The sequence below is a fragment of the Bidens hawaiensis genome, unplaced genomic scaffold, assembly GCF_021521415.1.
Source record: "Bidens hawaiensis isolate Kalapana, Puna unplaced genomic scaffold, B.hawaiensis_p1.1 tig00016200_1, whole genome shotgun sequence".
Classification (NCBI taxonomy): domain Eukaryota; kingdom Viridiplantae; phylum Streptophyta; class Magnoliopsida; order Asterales; family Asteraceae; genus Bidens; species Bidens hawaiensis.
Window position 1 is genome coordinate 495,000 of NW_027492476.1, and position 8,591 is coordinate 503,590.

Below are 8,591 nucleotides of genomic sequence, written 5' to 3' on the forward strand. Positions count from 1 at the left end.
GAAATTCCCGAATGGAAGTGGGAGCAAATCACGATGGATTTTGTGACACATCTCCCTAAGACGTCCCGAGGACATGATGCAATTTGGGTAATCGTGGATCGATTAACCAAATCGGCACATTTTATCCCGATTAGGAATAATTATAACACTGAGAGACTTGCGCAGATTTATATAAATGAAATTGTATCTCGTCATGGGATACCCATCTCAATCATCTCCGATCGGGATAGCCATTTCACCTCCAATCTTTGGCAAGCTGTGCAAGAAGCGCTAGGAACGCGTATTGATCTAAGCACAGCTTACCACCCTCAGACCGATGGTCAGTCTGAGAGGACCATCCAAACTCTGGAGGATTTGCTTCGTGCATGCGTACTGGATTTTAAGGGAAATTGGGATCAACATCTCCCACTCGTTGAATTTTCCTATAATAACAGTTACCATAGCAGTATAAAGGCAGCGCCTTACGAAGCATTGTATGGTCGGAAGTGCCGATCACCACTCTGTTGGACTGAAGTGGGCGACACTCAGGTTATTAGATCAGACCTGGTCCAGGAAACCACCAGCAAAATCCTTGAAATTAGGAACAATCTGAAGGCCGCGCGGGATCGGCAGAAGAGTTATGCCGATACCCGTAGAAAACCGTTGTCGTTTGAGAAAGGTGATAAAGTGTATTTGAAGGTATCACCTTGAAAGGGTGTGGTCATATTTGGAAAGGCGGGGAAGTTAGCCCCGAGATATATTGGACTATTTAATATTACCGCAAAAATCGGTCCCGTAGCATACCGATTAGAACTACCCGATGAACTGAGTGCAGTTCACAATGTGTTTCACGTATCGAATTTGAAAAGATGTCTGGCGGATGAGACATCGGTGTTACCCTTAGAGGGTGTCCAAATAAGTGATAAGCTCAATTTTGTAGAGGAACCCATAGAAATAGTAGACGGGAAAATCAAGCAACTTAGACACAATAAGATTTCGTTGGTCAAAGTTAGATGGAATTCGCAACGAGGCCCAGAATATACCTGGGAACGAAAGGACGAATTCCGGAAGAAATACCCCTATCTATTTCCTCAAAAGGAAGTAGTCGTCGCGTAAAATTTCGAGGACGAAATTTCTTTTACGGGGGGAGAATGTAACGATTCCGGCGAAATCAGGTATACCCTAACCGGTATATACTATTTATGTGTTATTTAATAATGAATATGTGAATTATAATGCGTTTATACGAGTATGTATGAGTCATAGTACGAATTATACTCGATTATACAGTTAATCGCATTGGAAATACGATTAACCGATTAACGGTTATTGAAGCCCGAACGAATCAAGGATACATTATAGACGAGATATATGATATTTAGTAATGTTTACGAAGTATTAAAGCTTCGGGATAAGTGAATTAAAGCACAGAAAAAGAATTTCGATTTAATGGTACGCCGGTGCGTTAAACGAAACCTTTAATACCAAACCGAGCAAGAGACGATCGATCAAGCCGAAAGAGATGCACAATTATTAATAATATGATGTTTTAAGTTAATGAAAGTCATAGTTTAAGTTTTTTTTTTGAAGTTTTAAATCGGTTTTATATAAATTTCATTTTTAAGCAGAAAAACGACCGTTTTAGCTTCATTTTAACCGACTTAAACATTTAACCGAAAAACGAACTGAACCAGATTATCCAAAACATTATCCAGATCTCCGATATCCAATTGTGTGGCTAAAAATGGAGAGGTGGGTCCCACCCCACCTCCCTCTCACTCCGGTCGCAACAAAGGGGTATAACCCCCTTTGCTTTATCATTTTTTTTGTAAACCCTAGCCAACATCCATCAATCTCTCTCAACTTTATGATCCAAAACCGAGAGTTTTTAGCAAGAAAACAAGGTAATGATCGTGTTATGTACGTGTTTATGTTCGTTTCTTGAGTGTATTTGCAAGAAAATGATGTTTCAAAGATGAAAACCGATTCTTGCATGATCAAGTGATGTATACGGGTTATACAAGGGATCTTGGTCCAAGAAAGGAGTTAAACGAACCAAAAACGAATTTTTACGGTTAAATCTTTGTTTTTAAAGCATAACCGAAACCATGAAAGAAATGGCTTGATTGTGGATGTAACTTGCTTGGTGTGGTGTTATTGTGCTTGTAGGTGTTGTATCTAGTTGATAGCAAAGGCTAGAAAGCGAGATTCTTGCGATTTGAAGCTAGAAACTCAAGGTAGTTCGGTTTTTGTATGTTGTTGTGTTTTGGGACAGATTGTGATACGTGTAGAGTTAGGTCAGGAAATTTTACAGAGGTGTTAGATATATGAAAATATGAGTTCTGTGAATTTTTGGTAATTTTTGGACAAAGGATGAATATTTGGTGAATTTAATGCTCGGTTTTGGCCAAAATGGTGAAAAATAGTTAAATATCATGAAAAATTCTGGAAAATTCCAGATAAGCTTTTTATAACATTTATATGTCACACACAAAATTTTAGGTCATTTGGAAAGTCTAAGTAGGCTTTTCGGTTAAACGAGTTCTAGGGTTTTCTAGCTCGGTTTTAGTGAAAATGGCATGTAAAATGAGATTTTGGTTCTGGAAAACTTACAGGGGACTATGTGGTTGGTAGGGGTCATCCAGTAAAAATTTGGGATTTTTCTAAGATTGTTTGCTATTTACGACATATTTAGTGTTTAAATGGTGTTTAAAAATAGATAAATAAATTTTAAATATAAAAATTAATTCTGGAAATATTTTTATAAAATTCCCCACTGTCAAAAAGTGATTTGTGCAAAATTTCAAGGTCCGAGTCTAAACGGATAATTATTTGTGCTAAAAAGAAAATAAAAACAGACTTGTAAAGCTTAAAACGCGTAAACCGGTAAAGTTCGCATAAGCGAGCTGACTGGTGTACAACAACCCTAAAAATGAACTATTTTCATATAATTGAGTTAAATAAGTAAACATGAATCATCCGAAAATAATTCGGATGATTTGTGTAATTTTTACCCGAATTTAACAGTTCCGGTGCATTGAAGACGGAAACGGGTCCCGCGGCCAATCGGGGCGTCTAAACCGAGCTCTAATTTCACAACTTTAACTAAGTTATCAGTCAACAACTATTTTCGGGTCGTGTGTGACCAAACTCATTTTTGAAACGTAAAAACGGATAACCGTGCTAGGCACGCAAAACGGGAAAACGACTAATAGTAAATTTTGACTAGTGAACTTTAAACGATATCACAATCTGAGTCCTGAGAAGTGTTTCTGGGTTAACATTGCCCCCGGAACGGTTACAGTACTGGGTTAACGGTGTCCTCAGATGTACCGGTTAACACGGTTAAAGTTATGTTAATAGTGATTGTATAGTAACGAACTTAGGGATCGTATTACAGATCCGGACTAATAGCTGGTGTACTGTGATACCTAATTGCCTACGATAAGGTGAGTTTCACGAGCCCCTTTTTCTGAATAGTTTTCAAATATTTTCTCGGGGCGGAAAGCATGTTACTAATAAAATGTTTAAGTACATACTGAACTCATGGACTTGCGTGTATTTATAAATATTTGATTATACGGGAATCGTACGGAATGGGTACAGTACTGGGTTAACAGTGTCCCCAGATGTCCCTAGAAGTGTTTCTGGGTTAACATTGTCCCCGAAATGAGTACTGTACTGGGTTAACAGTGTCCCCAGACAGAGGTTTCGCTTGTGGGCTCAGCATAATTACATCGATACTATTATATTATGATATGGATTTATCATGTTTATTTAAATTAGTGAAACTCACCAACTATTCGTAGTTGACCCGTTTTCTTTACATGCTTTCTAGGTACTCCCAAACTGGAATAAGTGCTACATACTTGATGATGCGTGCTTTTGTGGAAGCTTAGTGATCATTTTGTATTAAAGATGTTAATGTACTATTGGTAAAACTTATGTGCTGTCGCCTGGACGATAACTAAACTCGGAACAATGTAATATGATGTGAATTAATGTAGTGGTGTTTTCTTTATAAGCAATGCTGTTGATATCAGACGTGTCTGTTGCATCCCGTTTACGTTTCCGCTGCGGTTACGGGGTGTTACAAATCATGCTCCATGTAATCAATGTCAGCATCTTTCAATGCACCAGCCTAAAACTTGCACCTGATAATAGAAGCTACCATACCTGTGTATTCTTTGGCAGCCGTTTCAAAAATTGGATCAGCTATTATCTGGAATGTGCTGAGAGTCTTGATATCCTTCTCCCCAAACTTTATCAGATACCTTGGATCAACAAATCAGTATTGCCCTTCTGTAATTTGACAACAACATTGGCAGTTACACTATCATACATCCAGAACCTCATGTTGTCCAATGTGTCATCTGGAATCGCGTCAGGTATAGGAATGTGAGTAGCTTTCTTTGTAGCAGGCCACATAACGTTGATCGTTGTCTTTCCTGTCTTCGGATCCACGACCCCCTTTGCTTTCTTCAAGAACGACTCAGCAGTTGGCATTGTCGGAAAGCCTCGATCAACTTGATTTCTCAGAAAGTTCCCGAAGTCCCTACCGGGTTTATCATTAGTTGGGTTGTGGAATGGAGAGTTTATCAAATCACTGAGATCCACTTTAGTCCAAGAACCAAAGTCTTTCATCTTCTTATATTACTCAATGGTCTCGGACTTCCTCTTAACCCACCACATGTTCTTTTCAGCATCGAAGCCACATGATACAACTCCCGAACGATCACCATATCTATCTGAGAAACCCTTCTGAAAAGTGACAACGAATCTGTCTGGGTGATCGGATGATTCAACTTTCTGATTGGAATTTTTCATCACCAGTAGTTTCCTCTGAATTCTATCGAACTTTTCTTTGGATATTGGTGGTGCATTGAAATACTGTTTCAATGCCTCAGATTCCTTGATGTTTGAAGCCGGACGAATAGTAGAGCTACCACCTTGATCAACGTTGGGCATCTTTGAAGTTACATCAGTACTGCTCTTGAATTCATCTCCAAACTTCTGACCAAGTTTTTGTTGGAGAACTAGATATATAGCAGTTAGTTCTCCCATGCTAGATTGAAGCTCTTTAATCTTGGAATCTTTATCACTGTTGCTATCTTCCAATTCTTGAATGCGTGCATCTTTAACGACAGAGTCTTGTTCGAGTTCAAAGACTCGACGTTGAAAAGCTTGTACATCAACTGGAGCATCTTCAAGCACAATACCCTTGCCTTTGTTTTGTAGAAATTTTTCTTGCATGGCAAGAATCTGAGCAACCTTATCAGGAACACCAGAACTTGACTGACCTTGATTTACTGGGCCTGATGAGCCAGAGGGAGCATCAGTGAATGGTATATCAGCCTCATCAGTGTGTGGAATATCTGACTCAAAATCAAAATCATGACCAATGTCATCTAACACCTGATCTTGAATCAGTGGGTCTGCAGTGGATGAACTTGGTTCAACTTGAGTCTCTGGAGCATGTGACTCAGGTTGTTGTAGGCTAGTGATTACGGTTGTTGTTGGTGTTGTGGTTGTTGTTTCAGTTCCAGGAACCAACACGTGTAATCTAGAATCTTTCTTTCTGCGTTTTCGTGGAATGAGATCATTGGCTGGTTCCTCGAGAACATCATCTTCTTCATTTACATCAAATGCTTGAGGAGGCTTCAGAGCAGTTGATTGTAATAATTCTTTGAAAGCTTCAAAATTAGTTAACTGCTCAGCAGTCGGAGCAGTATCTGTCTCACGGTGTTATGTCTCTTCTTCTTCATCTGAATTAATTTCAAAGGCAGCAGAACGCCTTTGAACTGGTGTCACGTGTTCATCGGCAATTTGAGCTATAACTTGTACAGCTTCATTTTCAGCAAATCTGCCAAATTTTTCCAGAGCATGAAGGCCCTTATAGACTATCTTGGAGCATTTCCTAGACTGTTTCATTAACCCAAAGGAGTTGGGTCCCATTGAATTCATATCTAAAGTATCAACAGATCTGACGAGGTCGGTGTAATGTGAGTCGAAAATCATCTGTAGAAATCTTGGATACATGAGAAACATCTCTTTCTTCTTCCCTTTCAGATTGCTCATCATCTCATTGAAGACAAACATGGAATAGTTGTAATTCCAATCCATGATCAGAGCAACGATAGCAGACATCTGAGTATGACTTATCTCGTCAGATCCCCCCTTTCTTCTCGACACGCGTGTGAAAAACGTGTGTATCAAAAACCTCCAGTATGGGTGAAATAACTTCTTGATTGCTGGAGGATAAGTACCCTCATAACCCATCCTGGTGAGAATCTCAGAGACAGCTGTAGTAGAGTATTCCGTCGGGTAATCGGTTGATCACCAACCAGAAGCACCTCCCTTATAATAGCCTCTGTGATGAGGACTGGCTTCTTCTGTACTTTGGAGTCTATCGACACAAATCCATCTGGCCCTCGTTGATTGATTGAGGTATTATTCAAAAACTCAGTGATCATCTTCCTGCATATGACAGGGTTTTCTTGTAATGCTTGAGAAATCATGCAAGTGTTGAGGCCGACAATCATATACTTGAACTCCTTATGGGCCAGTGGTGGATCAAATAAGTGTCCAGCAATATTGTGTGTATCCACAAACTTTAACGGAGTCTGATCAGCTACTACTTGATTTATAACCCTAACACGGCCCAATCAAACCATCAATCGCTGATCCTAACAGGCCATGAGTCCCTATTCGTCTATGATATTCGCCTATTCATCTATCAGACCTTGAAAACCCTATTTTCATATAAATAACCAGCTTGAACACTGGTTCAATTACCTTTTATATATCACCTCTCGTGGGCCGAGAACTCTCACAGCCCAGGAAGAATCAGCCAACCTAGGCCCAAACAGGAAATCCCTCTCACGATCTCAGCAGGTGGGCCGAGAACCAGTAGAAAGGCCCAAACCATTTAGTTTGCCCCAAAATACCATTTAGTTTGCCCAAAAACATGTTGACACATAAATGACAAACAGCCCAAAGCAATTTAAAGCACATTGAAAATGACCCAGTTAAATCACACGTTTCGAGGAGAGTAGTTTCGAAATAAAACAAACAAAAACAAAATAAACAAAAATAATACAAATAAGATTAACAAGCTAAAGAACCTTTTGAATTTTGTAAATTGGGATCAAATTTCCGTTTGGTAAGAAAAGCCGCCTTTTATGAAAAGATCCGAACATGGAATCATATTGTTTAAGGTGCTGTCACAAGGATTCATGTACAGCGTTATTATGACATAAAGAGACAGGTTGATAGCAGGTATAACGAACTTAGCATGATTTTCATTGCATCAGTGATATGGATTAGGTTCAGTTCGGGATAAAGCTTATATAGACATCACTCATGGACCTGTGATGCCTCCTATCTCTTCTCAAAGCGTATTTGGCTTTCCCCAGATCACCCTAATTTGACTCCAACCCCCTAGTGCTTGATCAAAAGATTTTTATAGATAGACAAACAAGAAATTAAGCTTTAAGGTTGAACGTTGGACTTACAATCCGTCCGAACTTATAGGCCTTTCATTCGAGACATGACAGGACTTATTTTTATGCCCCCATCTTTGTAGTTCTAGTTTGACCCTTTAAGCTTTTAAAAACATAAACTTTGATAAAGCAAAGATTTTTTTTAACAAATAACTTATAAACATAATACTTTTGGTGATCAAGACACTAACAGGCTCGTGTATGACTGGGAAATTACTTTTCTGCTTATCATTCGGAGAGATGTATATGGAGACATGCACATTTCTTCAAAATGACTTTCCACAGTAAGTTTAGCAAATTTAGTTTATATCACTTCAACTTTTACGCATCATGGAAAGCTACCATACACACCAGTGGCTGTTCTAGAGACTTTTAAGCTTAATAACTTCACCCGTTAAGCACACGGAAACAATTTATCTATCATTTTATAAAGGTTGGATCAATTTTCATTTTAAAAATTTGAAGCTTTTAAAAAGCTGTTAACTGAATAATCATATCACTTCCCAAGAGTTACAAAAGACGCACATGTTGAGAACTCAGTCACCCCGGTCACTCTTAGCTTTCAGGTAAATGGCTATCACGTATGACCACAAGGGGTTAACAGGACCAAACACATATGATGATACATGTCCGTCCAACTCAGAGTTACCGACATAATTTTAAGTGAAAGAATTCAAAACACAAAACACATCACAATCGCCCCGGATGCTTTCAGTCTTTAGGTAAATGGCTATCCTATGAATCTACGAGTAGAACACCGGACCAACCATATACAAGTATATGTCCTTCAAACTTGAGAAACCGATATAATTTTAAGCGAGAATGAATCTTGAAAAAAAACAACGCGCACACACTATTTTTGACTTTTTGATTATTGATTTTTCTCCCCCTAAATTTGTACAAATTAACAAAGTATGTACAGATTTATTCCCAAAAAGACTCGATCCTCGAAACGAAGCATTTTAAGAAAACTCACAAGCACATTAAATTTGGTTGTTCCGACCGGTTTTGTAAATAAGTCCGCCACATTGTTGTCGGTGTGAACTTGTTCAAGATGAATCAATTTTCGGTCGGAACAGTCACGAATAAAATGAACTTTAATATCGATGT